This window comes from Apis florea, unplaced genomic scaffold (assembly GCF_048593485.1).
Source record: "Apis florea isolate Af1SG1 unplaced genomic scaffold, ASM4859348v1 contig_3517_pilon, whole genome shotgun sequence".
Taxonomy (NCBI): domain Eukaryota; kingdom Metazoa; phylum Arthropoda; class Insecta; order Hymenoptera; family Apidae; genus Apis; species Apis florea.
In genome coordinates, this window is record NW_028256778.1 from 624,363 (window position 1) to 643,210 (window position 18,848).

An 18,848-nucleotide genomic window follows, 5' to 3' on the forward strand; every position below is an offset into this window, starting at 1 on the left:
TTGGCAATCAGCTCTCTTTCTATTTCACATTACGTGCATAGCTGTCCCCGAGTTGGCTAATAACAAGACAATCGAGCAGGAAAATGGAGGAGGAAGGTTTGGTTTTAAGTGTTGAGAGGATAATAGAAAAGAGAAACAGTTCCCGGCTAATTGGATCGTCGAGGAGGGGATCCTTTATTTGCAGAGCTAGAAACGCTCTTGTCAATTTCTCTCGTTAATCCGTCGACGGATACACCCTTTCCTCGATCCATTTCTCCAATACTTTCGAGATTATTATCCGATAATAATAATTTTCATAAATCAACCAAGATCTTCCAAATGAATAAAATTCTTCTCATTTATTTTGAATCCGAAATTTTAAACAATTTTAACAATTTTCTCCTTCGATAAATTATTGCGCAAAAAAATTCCAAAAAATTTCTGCCATCCATTCAACGTGTCCTGAAAAGGATACATTAATCTCGTTTCGATACAAACGTATAAATAGATATATATATATATATACACACATATCTATTTAATAGTTCGGGGATGCAAAGAGATGATATCGTGAAAGCAACCTCTGTATTCGCATGCACGGTTAAATATGGGTATACACAAATATATACCCACTTACATGTTACACGGATACTTGCATAAGTCATTCGATTCGTACAAGTGTGGTGTGCGACCAAGGAATTGTCGAGATGGGATTTTTCATTTTCCCCTGTCAAAGAAGCGCGCATTCTATGTAAATGAGCGAATGCGCCACTACTCGCGCACGAAAAGGTGAAATACAGCCAAACTTTTCGAGATTTCAAGCATTCCTTCGAGTATATATACACACCACCGAGTCGAAAACGGGGCGCATTCTATGCAAATGAACGAATGTACTGACGCGACGACAACGACTTCACCTGAAAGGTTAAAAAAAAAAAAAAGCCCAACTTTTCCAGATTTAAAACGTATTTTTTTTCCTCTTCCTAAAATTTCACTCCGTACGCCTTTTGAAAAAAAAAAGAAGAACAGAAAAAAAAAACAACTTTCGAACTCTGCTTCGATTTTCGACGGTCAAATTATCAAGTGGATTACCAATTTCCTAATTAATTAAAGTTGGGATTGAAGGAGGGAGTTGGCCTGCACTCTCCCCGTAATCTCAAGTACCGCGCAAGGAAAGATTCGAAAGATTGAAAATCCTCGAAATTTTCCGCCGAACAAAACAACTTGTACAAGAATCCTTTCGTTTTTATCGTCAATTTTTTTTTTTTTTTTCCAAACACCGTCGAGGTCGTTTCACGATCGTTCAATTATCAACTTTTCAACGAGGGATTAACTAAGAACTGAAAAATGGATAAAAATGGATAAATTTACGAACTCGAACGAATGTCCTCCCCCGTTTTCTAAGGATACTTCAAACTTTTTCGAAAATCGACGCCTATCCAGTATATCCAGTAAGTGCAGAGAAAGAGAATTCGCAGAATGTGGAACGGTTTAACCGATCGATTTACGGGCACGCGTGCCGATCATCGCGTCACGTTTGATCGACATTCCCCGAATCGCGATCCGGATACCGCGAATCCGCGCCAGAATCTTGCGAGAAAGATGGGAGAAATGGCGGCCAGAATCGCGCGGACCACGAAAGGAGACGCGTGTCATCGAGAGACGCGCTACGAAATAAAGTCGATGGAATTTCCCGTGGGATGAGGTCTACTCCACTCGTGATACGAGGCGAGGAAGATTACTTTACGCTCGGATTAAAAGTTGGGCTGCTCACGGTTAATTTGGGGGAGATAAATGGGGCGCGGTTGTCGATGGCCGGAGGGGATCGATCGGGGAGAACTAATTGAAATAATCGTGAATCCTAGGAGTTTGATAGATTTTTATTCGCCGGGACGATCGGAGTTTGGAAAGTAAGATTTGAATTAGTTGTTGTTAAAAATTAGGAATTATTTTCGTAGATGAAGAGAGAATGGAAAATAAGTTTGGAAATCGATTGGTTCGACAATTTTATATTCGATCCTCGTACTTCAATCATCCTAAAAATCATAAGAATGTGTGAGATGAATTAACAATCAACATATCATATATATATATATATATATATATATCACAAACAGATTCGAAATGGATAATTTTGAATATTGGATTCGTACAAGTTTCTTACATTTGGCATAAAAATCATGAGAACGTGTAAGATGAATTAACAATTAATAATAATTGAACTACAATCTAAATGCAGTACATTTTGAATAACCATTGATATGTTTTATGAAGAAATGGAATGAAATATACGCGTACACGAAGATTCGAAGTGGATAATTTTGAATATTTCTCGAGTAAAGGGAAAACGTGATACAGTGGTATCTCGATAATAGACGTATTTTTAGCAGTATAGATGCGGACGTCGTCTCCATCTTGCCATTCGCAAACGTCAGCGAACAGTCGAACGTCGTTCTCTCTCTCTCTCTCTCTCTCAGTCCTAAGCTCATTGTTTCCCGTTTACAGCGAAGAACGAGGCGCCAATTTCTCAGGACACCTGAGACGCGACGTGTATCCGTTATCAAGGCGAGCAGAGTCTCGAGCGCACTCCAACTCTAGAAACCTTTACAGTAATTTCTCTCGCATCATCGTCTTCGACTCGTATAAAACGATTACTTTGCAAGTACGCCTCATTCATACTTTATCGGCCCTCGAGAGCTGATCGATACCAAGTGAAACTTTCTTATCGAGTTTGATTCGTTGAGTCGAGCCATTCTCAAACGGTGATGGCATCTCGCAAACCGAAAATTGATCCGACCCGAATGGATATCGATCGATCGAGGATCTTCTTCTTTCGAACGAATGATCGAATTTTTTGAAAATCAATTCCAATTTCGCGAAAGGGGTATATCGTATCTTTGGCTGGATAAAATGGCAATGTGATAAAAACGGTAAAAAAAAATCGTCGTCGACTGAAAACAAGAACGAATGGTTGAATTACAATGAATTCGAATTCGAATTATTTTTGGAAAATTTTAACGATATTTTAAAAATTAATTGCAACTTCGGGAAAAGGGGTCATCATTTTATCTTTGTGATAAAAGTAAAAGTGGTAAAAAGATCGTCGTCGACTGAAAACAAGAGCGGGGAAATACGCCCCTCCTGGGGATCATAAATTCGCACAGGTTTTCGAAATCTATGATCTATCCCAACGACGCCGTATTTTTTCCTCGTTTCTTTCTTTTCTAGATAAAAGACTTTGCTTGGATAAAAATTAATAAACTATACGTCCCTATTGAAACCTTGTTTTCTAAAAGAACAAAAAAAAAAAAAAAAAAAAGAAATTTCAGAAATCGACGAAGGAAATTGAAATTTCATTCTTCACGAAACTCTAAATAAAACTCTAAAGATTTTCTCGCGTTTCATTCGAAGCGATCGATAATTGTTTCTCTTCGAGACCAATTTGAAATGAAAAATTCCAAACCAAGTTTCGATTCTCAAGAATTCGATATTTATTTTCAAAACAGCCCTTGTTGTCCTCCCATTTGGACAGAAATTGTGGCTTGTTCGCAAATTCACGTCGAAAATTGCCGGCCCCCTCCCCCCAAACCGCAATCTATCGCCGATATCATCTTACTTTGTAAGATACAGAGAGGCCGGGAGACAGAGATAGGGTAAAACCGTAAAATATATTTACGAGCCAACGAAAACCCATTACATTGAACACCGAAAAGGAATGCTTTCCCGCGCAGCGCTCTATATTACAATTTTATCATACTTTCGGGCGGAAGAAGTATATCCCCCTTCTCGAGAGCAAGCGAGATTAAATGTCGCGCGATCTTTGTAAATTATCCCGTCCACTGAAACCAACGCAACGATTTGTCCCGAAATTTTAAACTCTTAACATTTGTCCGATCGATTGCTCTCTCTCTTTCTCTGTCTTCGTCTCGAATAATAATCACAGTTACACGAGAAACTGATTAGTACTTCTGTTAAAATCAATTCATGTATTATTGGGAATAAAAGTAGTGATAATTCCACGATGGAAAAAAAGAAGAAATTCGTCCAACGAAATTGGTGTCCTTCTTTTAATATTTGTTCGATCGCTCTCTCTCTCTTCGTCTCGAATAATTATTACAGTTACACGATTATTTGCATTTCCGTTAAAATCAAAATCAATTCGTGTATTATTGGGAATAAAAGTAATGATAATAATAATAATTCCACAAATTCGTCCAACGAATTGGTATTCTTCTTGGAAATTTTAAACTCTCAACATTTGTCCGATCGATTGCTCTCTCTCTCTCTCTCTCTCTTCGTTTCGAATAATTATTACAGTTACACGATTATTTGCATTTCCGTTAAAATCAAAATCAATTCATGTATTATTGGGAATAAAAGTAATTCCACGATGGAAAAAAAGAAGAAATTCGTCCAACGAAATTGGTGTCCTTCTTTTAATATTTGTTCGATCGCTCTCTCTCTCTCTCTTCTTCGTCTCGAATAATTATTACAGTTACACGATTAATTGCATTTCCGTTAAAATCAAGATCAATTCATGTATTATTGGGGATAATAAGTAATAATTGCACGATGGAAAAGAGAAGAAATTGGTATTCTTCTTGGAGGAAAAACGAGGAGATACTCGATGATGCGCCCCTATTCAAATGTTAATCACACGGAGCGATTGACGAATGGATGATGATAAGGCGAGCGATCCCCACGCCGCTGTGAACCGTAAACCGAAGCGGAAGACGATCCATTCAATGGACTCGCTCGCGAGATGCTTAATTACGAGGAAGCTTCGAGTTACGAAGCTGCGACGACCGCATCGCTTCCAATCCCCCAACAATAATAGGGGATAATCAATTAGAAGGAAGGTTTGCTGCTCTGGGAAAATAAACCATTGTCGATATTTGACTGTGGATCAATGGTAAATAAATAAACGTTTTATGAGCCACGGGCACGTTTCCAAGTCGCATTTCTAATATTAGCATCGACCATCATCCGATTGATCTAAAAATTCTGTGAAGAAGAATTGTATATCATTTCTCTTTGCGACAGGAAAGAAACGATTTGTGTCGAATTAATTAATTGTGAACAATCGTGAAATATATTACGTAAAAAATGTATCTCGTTGTGTTCCTTTCCTCGATTATTAATATTAATTGGCGAACATCGACAAATTAAATTCTACGAGTATATGAAGAAATTGCTCGTGTAATAAAATTGTAACGTAATCGATTACTCGTCATAAATAAATTATCCGAAACAAAATATTCAACGTCCATTTCGCCAATATTCTATGTCTGAATGTATACGCATATTTTTTTTCTTTCTTTATAAATACTTTGATATACTTCGTGCATATTTTATAAATAAATCTTAATTCGGTGGATCGTGTATAAAAATTATTTCTACGCGGAGGATTTTCGATTTTTCGTTTCGAAAAAAGCGGCGCCATATTTATAAGGATATCGAGAGATCACGAAACATCCATCTTACCTCGCAAAAACATAGCCCGGAATTTCTTCCCACCGATTTTTCGTCAAAACGATTGCCCCTGATAATTTGTCTTGTCACCGACAGCCAAGATCAATTGACAATTGTTGAGCGACTGACCACCGAAAATGTCCAATCCCCCGTAACTTTATGCGATATCGATCACTCTACTCTCGCGTCGTGGTCCACCGATTTATCTTAAAATTTAAAATAAACGAGAGATATAACGTTCGATTAAAAACAAAAAATATCACGAATATTTTAATTAATCGAATATTAAAGATTGAAAAGATACGATTCATTTTTAATTCACACCGATAGAAAATATTCCTCGAGATTATTTACACAATTTCCCTTCGAAAACTATCGATTTAACTTCCTTTCTGCTACGAGAAAGAATTGGGCAAAAACAGGAGGATTATCGAGCGAAACGAGGAATAGAAGTGAGTGACAGATGAGGACGTGGACGTTCCATCATCTTCCTTTCCTCGTGTCGCGTCGACTAAACGATTAATTCGTCGCGTACGCGGGACTTATCGGGTGTTATCGATTACCTGTGTCACTGGGATTGATTGAAGAACGCCGACGATCCATCCGAAAAGCTAATTAGAGTCTTCGTCGAGTCATCGGCCGCACGAAAATGGCGTTCGAAATCGTTTTTCGGTTCGTATCCCGAAATAATTTATGGCCAGATCCAAGGCGAGTTTCGTGCTCGTAAATCAGTGACTACTTTTTTCTCCGCGAATTGTTGCTCGGAACAGTCTCTGCGTCGAAAGGAAAAAAATAATTGTATTCGGCAGCGATCGGCAAGATTACATCGTGTGCCGGATTTTTTCCCCAGTTTTACAGTTATCTTCCGAGAATGTATATGCCTGGCTATCGATATAATTTTGACTTTTGTGTTTTTCAGAATAAACGAAGCAATCAAAAATATATTATACGATACATTTTATAAACGTAATAAGAAAAAGAAAAAACTGCTAAAAAACGTATTAAAACTAGAGAAACTTTGAACCGTTGTAACTTCGAAAATAACGACTTCCGGCCAATGCACGAACGATCATCAGAAGCGCGGAATTTCCCCCTTTAAAATGGTTTTTGTTTCATCTCGACACGACTTCCGGTTCCCGAGATATCATCGTGCAAACAAAAAGTAATTTTTATTTTTCATTTACCTTAAACCGGATTGAACTTTATTAAAATTTGAAAAACTTTGAACCGCTGTAACTCCGGGGATACCGACTTCCGGGCAACGTGTGAACGCTCGTTAGAAGCGCTCAACCTTCCCCTTTAAAACGGTTTTTGTTTCGTCTCGATACGACTTCCGGTTCCCGAGATATCATCGTGCAAACAAAAAGTAATTTTTATTTTTCATTTACCTTAAACCGGATTGAACTTTATTAAAATTTGAAAAACTTTGAACCGCTGTAACTTCGGGTATACCGACTTCCGGGCAACGTGTGAACGCTCGTTAGAAGCGCTCAACCTTCCCCTTTAAAACGGTTTTTGTTTCGTCTCGATACGACTTCCGGTTCTCGTGATATCGTCGTGTAAAGAAGAGCGTAATTTTTAATCGTTTACCATCTCGATCCTTGTCGCATATTCGGATCTCTCGCTCGCGCCTCGCCTCGCTGACCTATCCCAAACTGCCGGACAAGCGATAAACACGATTCCTAGAAACAGTAAACATTTCGTGGAAAAATATCTAGGTCAGTAGGCCGCGGGCCTATTCGCGATATCTGTAATGCATCAACACTACGGATACTTTGAATCGTTATATCTCGGCAACGGATCGAGATATCGGGATAAAACAAAAAGCAATTTAAACGGCATAGCTCCCTCTATTCTTCTGACTGGATTTTGATGACGAAATTTTTAATCTCTTCTCACTTTTTTTTTTAAAAAAAAAAAAAAGAAAGAATAAATTTCATTTCATTATTTTACGCAGCGACGATAGAGATGATTCAACGGTTTCCTGATATGAAAAGTCGAAATTTTATCCACGATTATGCGAATACATTTGAAGATGTATTCCTTTAATACATGTTTTAATTATACAAAAATCCGCGGTCTATTTATTAGGTTCAAAGAAAGTGGGTTTTAAACATCCCTGTGAATAATACAAAGGATTAAATAGTCTCGAGGAAATTTCATTTGCAAATGGAGATGGAACAACAACACGTGAACCTTTAACAAAAACGCACGCCGGAGTAAGAAACTGTGCGAACCTTTTCATTCGTCGCATCTCTACATAAAATTATCGCACAAGCGTGAGAAATGCAAGAGATTGGCGGGCGACAAATTGAATGCAGGCGGCGCACGTGAAATAAAAGGAGCGAGAGCGTGATGGGTGGCGTACTTATCCGGAAACTAAATCCTTTGTTAAAATATTTGCACGGAACCGGAAATGGGACACGGCGGAGGGAAGATTCGTCTAGCACAAATTCGCCGCTAGAACAGATACTCGTGTTCGTGACCAGAATTAATCTAATCGTGCGCCTTCTGCACACCGTGTGTGCATTTCGTTCGAGCTCGAAAAATAAAGGAAATCGATTCGGCCACCAACAAATCGCGAAACTTGGACAAAATTTTAAATATTCATTTTCTCGAAGAAAATGACGGATCGAACATTAAATATTATCTCACGGGCGAAAAAAAAGAAAAAAGTCTTTCTCTAAATAACAATTTGCGCGTCACGTAATACAATTAACCGTAATATTATTGTTTATTTCTGAGTAATATGGGGCGAAACACGTATCCGTAAATTAACATATTGAACACCGATCCCATCCCTAATTCGTGTCCCCCGTAGATGAAATACGATAACACCACGGACAATTATCGACAATATATCGTTGACAAATGCGAAGCAATGGAATTAACGTTGCATCGAATTACGAACAGACGATTTCATACGCATCCCATTAAACCCGCGTGGCGCAAGGAGAATGATGAGAGAGGAGAGGGAAATAAATGGCGACGGTTATTTTGCTTTTTATCGTTAATTAAACGCATATACGCATATAAACATATAGTATTTTTCTCTCGAAAGAGAAATATCGATGGAAAAAAAAAAAGAGAAAGAGAGCAAAACTCTGTTGTTCGGTCTTTGTCTGCGATGGAGGAGAGAAAAGAGGGGGGAGGAAGCGGACAGGAAACGGACACAGCCATATTAATTAATGGAGTATGTCGCGTAATTAATGCTTGCCTGTGTGTGCATTTTTCCCGGTATGGGCTCGTCGATGAGAAGTAAGAGCGAATCAACCGGGGGATATCCGCTCTCTCGTTTTGTTTGCTTATATATTTACGCGGATGCGAAGTTTCGCGTGTTTAAAATGGCCACGTAACTACGTGTTCCTCTCACGACGCGTTGCGTGTTTCTAAAAACAAATTCTCTTAAATTTGCCTCATTGTCTGTGACAAATTTTGTTGGGACACGTAGATGGATTGATCTTTACTTTTTTTCTTAATTTCTCGCGAAAGAAAATTTCTGAAATTTCCAACAAAGACGACACGATTATTTTATTTTATATCGTATTTTTATGGTGATTCGATTCAATTATGGGGGGAGGGAGGAAAAAGGTAATCTAAATTACTTTCCCCCGTGCGAGGTTTCTTTCGTGAAATAAAACGTATCGAGCACAAACGCGCGTATAAATCAAAAGTTTTCCAACTTCGATTAAATCTTCCTATATTAATTCCCTCCATCGATCCGAAAATTAACGGGATAAACACTTCGGGACACTACTATTTATTTCCGAATTTTAGTGAAATTCCAAAAACTTGACTCTCTCTCTCTCTCTCTCTCTCTCTTCCCCGAAATTCATGGTTCGAATTCCAAAAATTCACAAAAGTTGGAAAGTTTGAATGGTCGACGCGGAACGATTAATATAATTACACGTGTTACAACGAGACGCGTACAAATTCACGGTTCCAACGAATTTTCATTCGTTGTCGAGGAGGAGGAGGAGGAGGAGGGCATTAAATTAAAGTAATCGGCCGAAATGAAATACTCTGCCCGGGGTTTATATACACGCTCGTCGGTATGCCCGAAACTCTGCGAGCGAAATGAAATTTATCAAGTCGAGGGGCGTTTGATGGGAGGGAGGGCGGGGTTGCATTACGTCGATGAACCCCTAACTTTCCGTCCACTCGAGATTTTTAAGTATCGTAAACGATTTTTCTGCCCTCTCCCCTTTTTTGCTTTTGTTTCTCTGTCCCCTCCTCTTTCCTTTTTTTTTCACAACTTTTTCACTTTTAATCCACTTTGCCATTTTTTTTTATTAGAGGCACGCTCATTCGGGTAAAAGCGACCGCTTTATGTCGCGCTCGAACGACCCCCGGCGATAAACGAAATAAATAAACCGATGGTTTGTATTCTTTCTTTCTTTCTTTAGGCCGCAACTTTGCGCGAATATCCGTCCGCCGAATGAGTTTCTTTTTTTTTTCTCTCTCTCTCTCTTCTTCCTCTTTGGAGAATTTTAGAGAGAAAGTGAGAATTAAAAAGGCGACCGATCGTAATATATTTATTCGAGGATCGAATTTCGGGAGAATATCGAAATGATTAAATGATTCGATGTAAATGCGAAGAATATTCGATTTTTCCTCCCGAAGGAAAAAAGGCGCCAAACCCTCTCCATTTGAAAACTCGTCGAGTTCTCTCCTCGTAAATTTCGAACGCAATAATCCCCAATCTTACGAACGGATAATGATTAAAATAATAACGCGAAATCCATGAAAAGTGGATTATACCCATATCAATACCCGTGTCCTCGATGAACGAATTAATTTGAAGTCGAAGAACGAATTTTGAAGAATCGCCCGATAAAAATCCGACGATATACGATCCGATAAATCCGTCGACGGGGTTTCCAAGCGGCGTTAAAATAAATGTAAACGAGAGGATGTGGAAAGTTACGGTCGACCGACAACTGCCGCCATCTAGCCGGCGGGAAGAAAAACAGGTGGGAGCAGCGACGCCAGACGTCGTTGCCGGTGCCGATCCGTCTCCGCGCGGCCGCGATGTCGACGACACACAGTGCCGCCGGAAGAGGGGCATTGAGCGCATCAATGCTTCCGGACGTGCACGCTCCTCGCAGTTTCCTGTCCGTTATGCGAGCCAAGTTGTAGAGCGGAAAAAGCGAGTACGAGCGCGGCCGGCCAACTTTATAATTCCGTTTCTAACCTTGTTTTTTTTCCTCCACTCCACGTGAATTTGGCCGGTAATTACGTATATAATTAACTGATAAAACGACACTTCCCTCGTACAGTCTCTCTTTCTTTTTTAACTTTTAAACCGATTCTCGGTTTTTAAAATTGCTGCAAAAATATCGAGTTGGGGGTTGTATCGAATAAAGAATCATCACTATTTCCTGTTGAGCAGAATTTAAGTTAATTTAGGTAAGAGCGAGATTCGAAGATTTTAGAAAATAAAAGAATTGTTGTCGAATGTTATGCAAGACTCGACGATGATGCGAGGAAATAGAGAAAATAAAATAGGAAAATGCGTTCAGTACGGGATATAAAGGGAATCGGAACTGGTAATTGGTCTTTGATGTGAAATATTTGCGGATTTCCATGACGAGAAAGGGCTATTGAGAGCGAAGCGTCGTGTCTTAAAAAGATCAAAGCATATCCGTTGCCCGTGAAATTGAAAATATCGTCCAGCAAGGCTTGGAGAAAGAGCAAAGAGCTTGCTTTATAATCCCGGGATACTAACTTCTCGGATCCCCTTTTTAGTCCCGAGCAAGTACCCTTGAAACTTCGTTTAAAACTCGGCCTACATTCTTTCTCAAAACGAGCACAACGATCGATCGATTTATTTCGAACAAAACTTAGTTATAAATTTTCCAGAATTTTGCAAATACCGATTTCTTGCCATTCCTCCTTTCTAAATGAAATTTTAAACGAAATTTTTCTGCCGGAAATATATTATTCGTATTATTCTTAAAGAGAGAAAATCAACCAATTACGTATCGATCGTTTCTCACCAAGCATAGCACTCAGATGAACAGAATTTTACACCACAGATAAGAAAAGAACACTTGTACCTTGATAATCGAAAAAATTCGACGCTTCTTCGACGTTTCGTTATACCTGATGATCGAGGAGAATTCCATCCTGCTTCCTCTTACTTACCTGTAACAAAAAAATATAAGTCTTCTGTAAGTTGAGTAACAAATAGAAATACATACTTGAAAGTAGGAAACGCTCGAAATGAATCGATTGATAACCCGATTAATTTGTTACTGCTTTATATACACATCTTTCGTGGAGAAAGAGATGATAGTGTATTTACGCGATCAAAGACGAAAGGTATATAAATAATCTTTAAAATGTATAATTCCAGTTTTTTCTTCCATGCGAGAAAAGAATAATTTGGCATAAAAATCACAAGGTAGAGGAGGAGCGAGAACGAGGATTATTAGGTCTTAAAAATTTTACACTCGCGGTGTAGTCACAGGTGTAATTTCCGGAATTATAAGCATATTCACAATGTAATTACATTCATACGTGAAATACCACACTCTCCTCCTCTGTCTATTGTAATTTATATTGGAGAGGAGACAGCATTCTTCCCGTAATAGGTTTCAGAATATTCCAAATTACATTTATCGTTGATATTACGAATTAACAACGTTATTAACAATTCCCGATTAAATTGCAAATAAATCACAAATCATGTATTTTTTATTATACATATATATAATTTATTTAACGATGAGAAAACTTTCTATTTTTTCTTTTTTCTTTTTCTTTTTTTTTTCATAACTTTCATTTTAACTTAAACCGTTAAAAATCTAAAATTTCATATTGTCATCTTGCATCTTTTCTCGAAATGACCGCGAAAGCGTAGAATTAATACGTGTAGATAATAATTCATTCTGAAAATAAAAAAAAAAAAAAAAAACTTTAGAAATTAATATTTCCTTCTTCAAATTGAAATCGAAAATTATCCATAATATCCACTATTTGCGTTACATCAGAAATAATCGTTTTAGATATTCGGGGGTATCAAATGTGTTGTACTTTGTCTGCATAGCAAAAAAAAAAAAAAAAAGAAAGACTGAATAAAAATTGTCCGCGACGAGTTTCTAGGAGGCTAGAGGAGGAGGAGGAGGAGGAGGAGAAGGCCGTAGAACGACCCTGACACGCTTCCAGATCTCATCTAAGTGGTGATGGCTGCACCATCCATAGTCGTTTGCATATCACATCATAAACATAGCTCCCCCTTCTTTCTTAATTACGCACTGCGCTACATTTTCCAGATAAACCGTTGATATCGTTTCGCGACTCCATTTTCCACGGCAAAAAATCTTCTCAAAAACGATACTGTTCCATATTGTGAAATTCGATGATCAATTTTTACGTAAATGTCAAGATTTTTTACATTTTAATATCTTGATAAATTGTTTTGTAATAAAAATTCGTTTCGCTCTTTTTTGCACACCGTGTATTTCGTAGATTTCGTAGATTAAATTTTCGATGAATCTTTATCGTTGTTCTCTAAAACAAATATCGCAATATGGAAATACTCCACTCGTTTCTAATTTTATAACAATTTCATCGAAACGATAATTCTAATTTTTTAATTTTATCGTTAATTTCGTCGTTGTTCGTTTCTAAATCTATCGAAATATTTTCATAAATACTCGCCAAGGATTTAAATTTAAATCGGTTCGAATCGGCACTTCCGTTTCGAGATAAATCAGAGGGTAAGGTAGATTAATTTACCGACCGAGGAAAGTTCCCAGGAAAATATCCAATTTAATACGTTCGGCCGTGAAATCAATGGGGAACCACGAACAAGTAATTTGATCGAGGAAAAATTGTAAAAGTGAAATTTTCCCCGGATAAAGTTTTCCTGAAAATATGAAAAGTATTCGCCGTCAAGACGAATCCAGGGATGATCGATTAAAAAGTTAAGAAAGTTGATTCACGCCCGTTCGTCATTGTCCCAGCTGGAAAGTTACGATGTTACGGGCGGTGATGAACGTCGTGGCGCGTTAATCTTCCCCCCCGTGACAGCAGCTAAATCTCGCGACAAAAGGGAAACAGAGCGGAAGGATGCGAAATGATTTAAAAGAATTATAAAACCAATAGTCTTGGCGACCTGGGATCCATCGATCCTCCTAAGATCGCTAAACTTACTCTACATCGATCACGGTTAATGTTTCTTGGACAAGTGCCACGGGTGGGAACATTGTGTACTGTTGGCAACGGTTTCAAACCCGCCTTAAACCGTAGATTTAAATTAATTGATAAAAACGTTATTATCTGGAATAGGAAAGAGGAACAATAACAGGATATAAATGGATTTTTAATCTTCAAAAGGATACCTCTTCTATTTCTTGCATTATTTATGAATATTTAAACGAGGATTAGAGATATCTAATCTAACTTGGATAATCTATATGTAGATCTATTCTGAACAACCTGAACACGAGATTCTAACTTGAATCTATTTATTGAGCTTAGCTCAAACTTAACGCGAATCTATTGCAAATATCAATCTTGCGTTGTGGAATTAAAAATTATTTTGCATATTTTTTAGAAGAGATCCAGAAAAAACATTACAAAATTACAATATGGCCGCAATCCGCCATATTGTGATCTAACCTCAAAAATTACCTGTACTTTTGTAATAATACGACGCTACATATAGTATTGCGATCAGATGGATCTACACAAAAATCACTCTGTATTTATATCTTTAATTACGCAACGCTATTTTTCTCCGGAACGCGTAACAACCGACGCATTAATCATTCGTGGGCGCACGCATTCAGTTTTATTTTACCGAGAGTAACGACACCTCGAGAATGAAGATTTATGAACAAATCTCTCGTATCCCCCTCTCGACCCATCGAGTTTCGAGGCAATTAGAGCTCGAACGCTTCCTCAGACCCTTGCCAGAGGCTCTAGATTTTCGCTCACACGCTCGTTTCGGATCTGTAGAAGAGGAAAAGGCTATTTCTCAGTCCCGTTCTTACACTAATAACGTGTTATCGCGATAATTAATTTAATTTAATAATAATTTCAAATAAAACTAATTAATTAATCGAAAATTACGAATATTTCTTGCGAGAGAGCGGGAAGAAACACGCTCGTCCCGCTCCGTGTCCGTGAAACGACTACGATTAAATCGATACATTTCGAATATCAATAACAATGTCGGTGTTATTATTCCTTACGTTCGAGACGTTCCGCGACTTTTAATAATACGCTCGTAATAACAAATACAAAAGTACGATAAAATTAATCGTACGAGACACGAATTTTCACAGCACGCGTTTACACAAGTTTATGCGTGTTTTTCTTTTTAAATCGTGCTATTTATTTTTTTACAAACTTCGTATCAATCGTGTTGTTCCCCCTCCCCAAAAAAAAATTCGCATTAACCGCGTCGCAACGAAGTCAAATACCAGATAAAGAACCGAAGCAACACGCTCTCGACATCTAGCGGATATCTCGAAAGTTATGCACACGGATCCATCTTACCCACAAGCTCCATCTCTGCCATTCAGGGAATTCAGCCTGAATCCGTATAACCTGACGAAAGCTACGAAACGTTTCGCACGAGCATTTCGTAGATCGAATCCATTTCTCGAAATGGGGATCGATATCGATAAAATTGGGATCGTGCCGTCTTAGCTTAATTTCCCTTAGTTTCGCGGGCGACTTCTAATTATCCCTTTCGCAAATGATTTTATCGGGTTTCCACGAACGTCTCTCGCTGCGAATTTCGAGCTTACTTACGATCCCACCGCGACTCATTTGATATTTAAACGAGGCTTTAAACGCGACTCGCGATTCGAATAACTAGCGGTGCTTTCTCTTACGGCGGTATCTCGATTATCGGAATGCTGATTTTATTAGAACGAACTCTCTGTTGTTAGAATATCTTATTATCCGTACATCGTGTACCGTTTTCACGTACATTATTGTTTTTTTAGCGTGGTGTGGAAAATTTGAAATTTAAATTCGAAAATTTCGTTCGAAAAAAAAAAAAAAGGAGAAGGAGAATATGGATGGAGCATTAACAAAATCAATATATATATACATAAAGTATATAAATAGTTGTGGAGAAGAAGATCTTATTGAAAAAGTTTAATGATGGGAAGAACACGATAATACCGTTCTTTATCCGCGATATTCGAAAATGTAGGGAAAATGAAGTTGTTAACACAGTTATCTCTCTATCGGTTTCGATGATCGAGCTTCTATCGTTTCTGTTTGTACAACGTTCCATTGTGAATCCCAATTGGAGCGAGTATATACCGATAGCGGGAGTGTGTTTGTATATCAACTAGGATTGGAGGGCTGTTTTCCGAATTATCCACTTAATTTCCATTCGAGGGTGCTCGAGGAGATTATTCGAGATAAAAGCAAAAATGAATTGAATTGGGATGAATTTTTATTCGGAATGGATTAAGCAAGTGATTAATTTGAGAAATAAATTGTTTTTTTTTATTATTATTATTAAAGAGAATATAAGTAATCATCAAAATAATTCCAAGCGATACACAAACCGAATTCTTCTCAAATAAAATAACAGTTATTATTTAAAGCAACACTTGTACATTAAAATTATGAAAATAGAAAAAAAATAGGTCAAATGGATAGATTTTCTTTCTTTAATTTTTTCCTTCAAATAATGAATTATTCAATAACGTATATTTATATATATATATAAAAAGCACGTGCATAGAAGTGTTGAAACAATATTTCAATACCACAGTTTCTTCCACGTTCGTTCGAAAAAAAGAAAGAAAGAAAGAAAGAAAGAACACACGGTTCGAGGATTAATAGCGGCACGGCCGATTGTTTGATCGAATAATTAACAAAGACGCTATCGTTGCAACCCCATTGCGGATTGACGTGTCTATTCAAGTGTAACGACAGCAATTCTCGTAGAACAATGCCAGGTGGTCCTGTCTCAGCCTCGAAAGCGACAGTTCAATCTACGATCCACGACGAGGGTGTAATTAAAATTCGCCATCGTGGATATTCGGTTAACGTACGACGTCCGATTTTCCGCCGGTCGAATAGATTAAAATGTAACGTTTGAAACAATTTAATATATCGGATGTAATTCGAATATTAATGTAATGGCAAAAATTTGTTAATCGTTGTTATAGAAATAATTCCATCTTTTTCTATTCTCATCTTTTCCTTTCAGTATTTTTTCCACATAAAACACGTAAATAAGTGTCGAGCTCGATTTAAAATTTTAATGAGTAGAGGAGAGATGTATTTCAATGTATTTTAAAATATATCGTGTTTTATTATCATTTCATAAAATAACTCTATCAGAAACAAACTTTTTATATTGTTTCTTATTGCTCGCACAAACTAAAATATAATAAATATCTTTGTGATCGTTTCTTTTATCAAATTTGAAGTAAGAATTTATTTCTCAAGAAATTTACGCGAAATTCCAATTAAAACTTCAAAACTTGTTAAATAGATTAATATTGTGGAACAGTATTTTGAAATAAATTATATCAAACAAATATATATATATTTCTTGCTTCGATCTGAAATGAAATTTGTCCGAAAATTCTGGTTCGGGAAGCTTTGTTAGAATTCGGTTCGTTCTCGAGAATTTCGCCACGAGACCTCGCGTTATACACACCCGTTTCGATATTTCCAACGTCCAATCGTTGCCAGCCGGTCGCAGAATGCGACTCTGCTACTTCCCCGGCATTATGTAAGATTACTGGAATGCACGTTGTAACCGGATAACGAAGCTGATCTGGAAATGCGGCGACATTAATCTCGACGCTGGCATGGATCATTGTGTACCCACCGAGTTAAAACCTTATTTTCTTTCGTACGTTTACTTTGTGAAATTAAAAAAAAAAAAAAGAAGAAAAAAAAACCTATCTATCGACCAGTACAGTGAATTTTAACGTTCTCTTTTTATCATCGAATAATAATAACAATTTCTCAAAGCAATTATCTTAGACAGAGACGTGGATAATTAATTTTAAATGATAAATGTTTGGCCAGAATTTTTATCCAATTTTTACTATGGCGGACGATCGCGACACTAGCGCCACAGTGATCATTAACTAATATACGAAAATGTTGTACAAACATATATACAATTTTCATCATACAAAGCAAAGCAAATCGATCCACTTTCTTTTTTAAATATACCTCGTTTCGTGACGATTTGTCCCTTTCGAAAATCGCCACGTAGCGAATTTTATAATCGGTGTTCCCTTATCAATCGTTGCGATCGAACGAAGAGAGAGAGAGAGGAAGATGGCCATCTTTCTCGAGCACACGCGGAAATAGATGCACGTTCGCGTACCAATACGAAGGCAAAAGAGTGCCATAGCCGGCGGCTAGGCCGTTTCCCGACCTTGCCAAGCGGGATTCCTTAGACGCGAAGAACTTGGCCATTTTTATCGGCCGTTTCCTCCATCTCCTCCTTTTTTCCACGCTTTTTGCCTACTCCCTGCTCTACTCGCTCGAGGAACCCTCGCGTATGTAATTTATTCTTGTTGGATTATCGTGGCCGACGTCGCGTTTAATCACGCGACTCGAAACCTCGTTAAGGAAATTAATTTTCCTCCCCCCCCCCCCGTTTCCTTTTTTCCCTTTGTTTGCGGAATTATCCGAAATTGAATCAGTGATTGATCGTCCTCCTCTTTTTCCCTCCAATCGCGTTATGTCGTTTCGAACTTTTTAATCCCTGTCCGACGTTCACGATCAAAGATCTAACTTTCGATTCGAAAACGTTACGTCTATTAACAATTGTCACTACTCTCATCGCGTTAATACGATAAAAATAGACTTGAAAAATCGAAATATCTCAATTATAAAAGCATCTTGTAAAACTCTTTGCTCAACCCTCTCTTTCTTTCTTTTGTTAATCATCGTACGAGATATTCGCATTCGCTGGAAGGGAGCAGCGTCTCTGTTTTCTATAAAAGTTTCGATAAAAGGACGATGGTTCGGGAGAAACCGAGCGGTGGAACGTCGGCTAGCCGCGAAATCGAATCCTAGATGGCGGGTCGAGAAGAAGGAAAAAACACGATGGCGGTGAATCGTGTCAAGAAACTCCTCCTCGCCGGTCTATTTCTCCTCCGAGGAATCTCGTCCGAGGAGAACCGTTTCCACCATTTCTCTGTGGAAAATTTCACGAGAACGAGTGAACGGGAAAGATCGTCGAGCGAAAACTTTTCTCGAGAAGAATGTCTGAGGGAATCGATACGCGATCTCTCTCTCGTCCTCGAGCCTCTGTTTGGAAATTGATGATGCGTTTGAAGAGAAGACTTACTTATATTCGTAGAATAATTTGGATAAAGGTAAGGAGAATTAGAATTCTGCTAGGATGGAAAGATCGATCGAAAAAGATGAGATTGATCAATAAT

The 18,848-nt window shown here is 38.0% G+C and overlaps 1 protein-coding gene and 1 long non-coding RNA gene across 3 annotated transcripts in view; one reads left to right on the forward strand and one right to left on the reverse strand.

Moving 5' to 3' along the window:
- Positions 1 to 18,848, reverse strand: part of LOC100868065 (uncharacterized) — a 114,741-nt gene that overhangs the window by 40,193 nt on the left and 55,700 nt on the right. Inside the window, exon 1 of one of the 2 annotated variants that reach the window (XM_086913963.1) lies at positions 11,511 to 11,593. The exons of the other annotated variant lie outside the window; for it this stretch is intronic. The gene's annotated coding sequence lies outside the window, so the exon portion shown is untranslated. Of the gene's footprint in view, positions 1 to 11,510; positions 11,594 to 18,848 lie in introns of those variants that run through there. 2 annotated transcript variants of the gene reach the window in all.
- Positions 1 to 18,848, forward strand: part of LOC147656646 (uncharacterized) — a 46,889-nt gene that overhangs the window by 9,144 nt on the left and 18,897 nt on the right. The gene's annotated exons all lie outside the window — the stretch shown is intronic.